We start from the raw sequence: 6,000 nt of genomic DNA, 5'->3' as shown, positions 1-6,000 counted from the left end.
TGCCCCCACCCCTGACTTCAATGAAAAGGTCAAGGGAATTTTCCTTCTCTTTAAATGCAACGACTCTTTTCTTGGGCCCAGAAAGAATTATTTATCAGGGGCTCACGGTACTCCGCGTGCCTTTACAGGGCCCGGCTGGTTGCTCTGAGGCACAACAGACAACTTTCTTCCTGAAAGCTCAATTTATAGGCCAACTTCAAAGCCTGGGTCCTCAGAGCAGGGCGCCAGGCTCCAGTTTGGGGACTGACATCAAAGGGACTGCACAGGTTGATGTGATGTCGGGTGGACAGCCGCAGGGCTGCAGGAGCGGTCCTCCAAGGACCCGCCTGTCCTCGGCACCTGGAGGGCTCCGGGAGGCAGCTCCATTGCGGCCAGGTTCCTTGAATCCCAGCTTCAAAAGCCTTGGGCTGCTGCAGGTGACTGCCAGAGATGGCAGAGGGTGAGAGCAGAAGGCCAGGGCAGAGGGGTAATGGAGGACCCCCAAACCTGCGCTCCTTGGCCAGCCCTTAAGAGGGGCAGGTTTTAAATATGGGTGAACCACCGCAAGGCTGCTGCTCACAAAAAGGATCTGCCGCGAGGGTGAAAGTGGCTGGTGATATGTAATGAACGCTCTCCAGCCCAGGACTGTGCAGAACGATGACCTTGTGTGGACTCCATCATGACCCAGCTGGGGCAGACATTACTAGGTCCATTTTTCAAAGGAGGAAACGGAAGCTTGGGGAGGGAGTGGTGGTTTGCTGGATTCCATACTTGCTCAGGGAATTAGGGATGCTTCCTGTGGGCTAAGACATACACCAGAGCCAAGTAAAGTCTTCCTGGCAAGTGTCCCTGGCAATGGGACGGCATCATTCATTCACGGAACAATAATTTTGTGTGTGTGTGTGATTATACGTACACTAGGATAATAAGGAAATAAGTCAACGTCCCAGCTCTTATACAGCTTAAATATTTTAAGTTCTATCATTAGTGTTTGTGTGTATGTACATACATGTGTGCCACGGTGCACATGTGGAGGACAGAGTACATCAGAGTTGGTCCTCTCTTCCCACCTTTATGGAATCTAGGGATTGAGCTCAGGTCTCCAGGCTGGTGTGGCAAGGGCCTGTACCAGCTGAGCCATCTCACGGGCCCACTGGCTTATGTTCTCGGTGTAGGAGGTCCTCTTATTTGTGTTGCTTTTATTGGTTATTAAAGAAACTGCCTTGGCCTAGTTGATAGGGCGAAACTCAGGTAGGCGGGGAAGACAGAACAAAATAGCTTCACTGTTATTTTCATCCCTGCACTTGGGAGACACAGGCAGGCAGATCTTGTGAATTCAAGGCTAGCCTGGTCTACAAAGAGAGTTCCAGGACAGCCAGGGCTGTTACACAGAAAACCCTATCTCAAAAAAAAAAAAAGAAAAGAAAGAAAGAAAAAGAAAAAAGAAAAAAGAAAAAAAAAAAAGAAATCCCCCACCACCCAAAAAGCCATTTTTAGCTGGGCATAGTGGTGCATACCTTTAGTTCCAGCACTCTGGAGGCAGAGGCCAGCCTGGTCTACATAGCAAGCTCCAGGCTAGCCAAGGCTACATATTAAGACACTATCTCAGGGCTGGAGAGATGACTCAGTGGTTAAGAGTGCTTACTACTCTTGCAGAGGACAGGATTCAATTCTCAAAACCTACTCGGCAGCTCACAACTGTGTATAACTCCAGTTCCAGGGAATTCAATACCCCCACGCAGACGTATATGCAGGTAAAACACCAATTCAGAGAAATAAAATTAAATACATTTTTAAAAAAGACACTGTTTCAAACTAACCAAGAACTATGTTTTTGTTTGTTTGTTTGTTTTTTATTTTGATTTTCGAGACAGGGTTTTTCTCTGTGTAATAACTCTGGTTGTCCTGGAACTCACTTTGTAGACCAACCTGGCCTCAAACTCACAGAGTACCTGGCTCTGCCTCCCGAGTGCTGGGATTAAAGGTGTGCGCCACCACTGCCTGGCAGTGCCAGAACCATTTTCAATGTAGCAATCACCTTACTTTCTAAGCAGATGAGGAGTAACAGACTCTGAGACTTGACTGGCAAAGCAGAACTGGGGTCTGGGTAGACTGGCTCCCACATGGCACCCTTTCCTTTCCAGTCCTTCCCCCTTACATGGGAGTTGACCAACCACAGCCCAAGTGTGGGCAGCAGGTGAGGTGGTGGGGTTGGAGACATCGCCTCTGCTTGATGTAGCTCAGCCTCCAGGCACCCCAAGGCTACCCTGGTCCTAGGACTGCCAGGGAAGACTGTGTTGCAGGGTATTTGATCTCACTGTTAACCTTGAGATTGTAAATTTACTGGAAAAACCTGATTCTAGTTGTGGTGTGGTTCAGCCCCAGCACACACCTTCGATCCAAGAGCTTTCTGCTTGAATACTGTAACAGGATTAAATAAAGTCAACCATAGGTCAGGAGGCGGAGCAAGCAACCAGTTAACAGGAAGTGTGCATAGGATTATTAAGTAAAAAAAAAATAGAGAGTAAGAGGGGGGAGGGAGTCAGGAGGATGGAGAGAAAGACACCGTGAGGAGAGGGGAGGGACATTCAGTTTGGGGAGGCTGGGTGGAGATGGCCTAGGGGAAGGAACAGGCTTCTGGGTGCTCTCTCTGCCTCTCTGAGCTAGCAGGTTTTCACCCCAGCATCGGGCTCCTGAGTCTAGATGGGTAAAATCAAACGATTGGGGTTTTGTTAAAAACAACAGACCTACAGCCCACCAGACTGTGCTGGACCAAGTCTTGTTGATTAGAATCGAAGGAACACATTGCTACAATTTTTTTCACTAAATATTGTATTTAGGGACTGAAGAGATGACTCAGTGGTTAAGAGCACTTGCTTAACTAAACCTAGATTCAGTTTCCAAGAGTCTGATGCCCTCATCTGGCCTCTGCAGACACCAGGCACGCACATGGTTCATACATATACATATAGGTTCGTACATATACATATAAAGTAAATCTTGTAAAAAGGGTGTGTGAGTACGTGTGTGGAGGCTGGCAAACCACTTATGGGAGTCAGACTGCTTCTTCCTTCCACTACGTGGGTCCAGGAATCTAACACGGGTCAGTAGTCAGGTTTGGCTAGAATCACCTTTAACCTGAGTCAGTTCCAACATTGCTGTAAACCACCCCTGACATAAAATGTCACACAAAGTATCTGACATAATCAATGGTAACAGGTACTTGCTTCCCATCAAGCATGGCCACTTCAGTTTGACCCCTGGGACCCACATAATAGAAGCAAGAACTAACGTGTAAGGGTGTCCTATAACACCTACACACATGCTGTGGCACGAGTATCTCCCTGCCCCCCCAAAATAAATAATGAATATAATTTTTAAAAATGGTAACAAGCATCATGAGTAATAAAAATCTAGCAAACGAGTCTAACCGGACGCTAGTGGGATGGAGTACGACCTCGGAGCATCAGAGGTAGACAAGTCTCTGGGCTGGGGAGAGGTGCTAACCATGATGGGTCATCATCCTTGCCCCCTCCGACATGCCCTCCTCCCAAATGAAAGCTCCGTAAGTGAAGTCCTTTATACCCTCACTTCCCAGCTCTCCAGAGGCTCACCCTGACCCTGCTCAGTCTCTGAAAGGTGTCCCTGGACCAGTCCTCCTGGAATAGAGAGAAGTGAAGAAGCGGAGCATGGCAGAGCCAATGCCGACACCTGCCTGCTTCTTTCCCTCTTGCTGTAGGAGCGGTCAGCAAACATCTGTGATCAGCTGGGTACCAAGCCCAATTCAGTGTTCCAGAAGACAGGCGGCTTCCAACAGCTCTCCAAACAGCACCACCTGCTGGTAAGCACAAGAACCTGTAGTACACCCTGCAGGGAACACGCCTTACCACACCACCTCCCACGCCCCGAGACAGTGTCACTACATAGCTCAATGTGTCCTCAAGCTCACAATCCTCCTACCTCAGCCTCTCAAGTGCTGGGATTATGGGTACATGCTATCATGCCTGGCTCGGGCCTGATTTCTAAAGATCTGGCAGTATGACTTCCTAGGGAAAACAGGTGAGGAGTACACCTTTCCTCCACGTTGTAAGAAAGTCTAAGCAGTCATGTGAGGAGTCTTGGGTAGAGGCAGATACTCGGCCACCCCAGTTTATCCAGACAGCCTCATTATAATACCACCAAAGTGAAAAGGCCACCTCAGACAGTCCCCTGACTGCTTCTACTACACGGAGCTGAAAATCTGCCCAGCTGATGAGCCTGGACAATTGCTTAATCATGAGGGATAATTAATTATGGTGTTAAGCCACTAAGCTTGGGATGCTTGACCACACAGCACTGGCTTCCTGAAAGGGGGCGCAATCTCTGAAGAGGGAGAGATACTGAGGCAGATGCAAGCTCAAAGAGAAAGGAGCTGGGCAGTGCTGGGAAAGTCCTCTGCAACCTCCCAGCCTTGCTTTGGGCCAGAGCAGCAAATCTTCTGCCATATGTGGGCACCATGAGCTTGGCTGGGATGAGGATAACGATTTATAAGGAAAAAGATGCTCTGGTAGGTCTGGGGCTTGCAGCTGGGAGAGATGATCACCAGCCCAGGAAGGGACCGCTTTCCTGAAGTGCAGGAATGAGAGGCCATCTTGGGGCACTTTCCCAACCAGCAGAAGTTGCCAGTTGGGGAACTCAAGCTGGAGAGGACTGCGTTGCACCCAGCAAGGGATACTCAGGGACTCCCAGGAAGGACAAGGGGTGATGCTGGCAAGATACCATGCCCCTCGCCAGAACAGACCAGTGGAGACACAAGACTTGCTAATGTTCTCATCCGCTACTGTGGTCACAGCAGGAGGCCTGAAAGTGACAGCCAAGTAAACAAGTGTGGATGAACTTCAGCATCAGAGGCTAGCAGGACAAGGCACTCGGGGGCGGGCACTGGACTGAAGTGGTGTGGTGCCTGCGTTTGTGGGCAGAGACCGGCAGAGAGTCAATTTTTGCCGTGATTCCGACCTTACAGCGACTCCCCCTGGCCACTGTCTTTAAAGCAGTAATTTTGCCCTGGGAACTTTGCAGAGATGTTCACACCCCACATTCTTTGGGTGTAGTGAGGACTGGCTCTGTCTACTCCTTTGGGGTGATTCTGCCTCTGAGCCTAAACGCTGGGTCTAGGAAGAAAGTGTTTTGGAGAGTCAAAAGCCTCCAGAGGCAAACAGGAACTTAGACCAACAAGGAGCCAGGAACTTGGCCAAAAGGAGCCATGAGGGGGACTGGAGAGGTAGTGCAGTGTAAGAGCACTGGCTGCTCTGCCAGAGGACCTGGGTCTGACTCCCGGCACCCACAAGACAGCTCACAACTGCTTGTAACTCCTACTCCAGAGGAGCCAGTGTCCTCTTCTGGCCTCCTCCAGCACTGCACACATGCAGTACATACATACACATATGTGGTCCATACATACACACATGTGAAATGACCATACACATACATTATTTTTATTATTTGTATTATTAATACACATAAGTTGTTATTATTATCATTAATCTAACAGAGAAGGCATGAGCCTTAAGTGGACCAAGAGTCTCTTAACTATGTTTGAGAAGCGTGAGGCTTCTAGATGGTTCCGAGGACTAGGGCTGGAATGGCACACAGGACTCACACAAACAGTAAACTGCCCAAGACCCTGATCCATGAAGGATTAAGAACTCAGAGTTCAGAGGGAGAGTACCTGTGACAGGCTGACAAGGCCTGCCTAGGGCTGGCAGATACAGGCAAGGTGTGGTGACTCAAACATGGACCTAAGCTAAGCGACTTTGCCTGCCTAGTTCCTTCTCAGCTTCCTTAAGAATGTGGGAGAGTGGGCAGCTGAGCAGGACAACAGGCCTCCTCCATGCAAAAGCTGAAACTGCTCGCCTGTGGCTATGCTGGTCTCATGCACTCAGAAGGGTCCCCTGTAGGGTCTATGCTGTTTCCCAACCTGGGGTTTAGCCCCTCTGCAAAGCCTGGCTCTCCCACAGGGCAGGGTTGGTCCATATGCGGCAG

Source organism: Alexandromys fortis, unplaced genomic scaffold (assembly GCF_014885135.2).
Source record: "Alexandromys fortis isolate MF-2015 unplaced genomic scaffold, M_Fortis_MF-2015_v1.1 scaffold_45, whole genome shotgun sequence".
Lineage (NCBI taxonomy): Eukaryota > Metazoa > Chordata > Mammalia > Rodentia > Cricetidae > Alexandromys > Alexandromys fortis.
Note: the sequence above shows the minus strand (reverse complement) of the source record.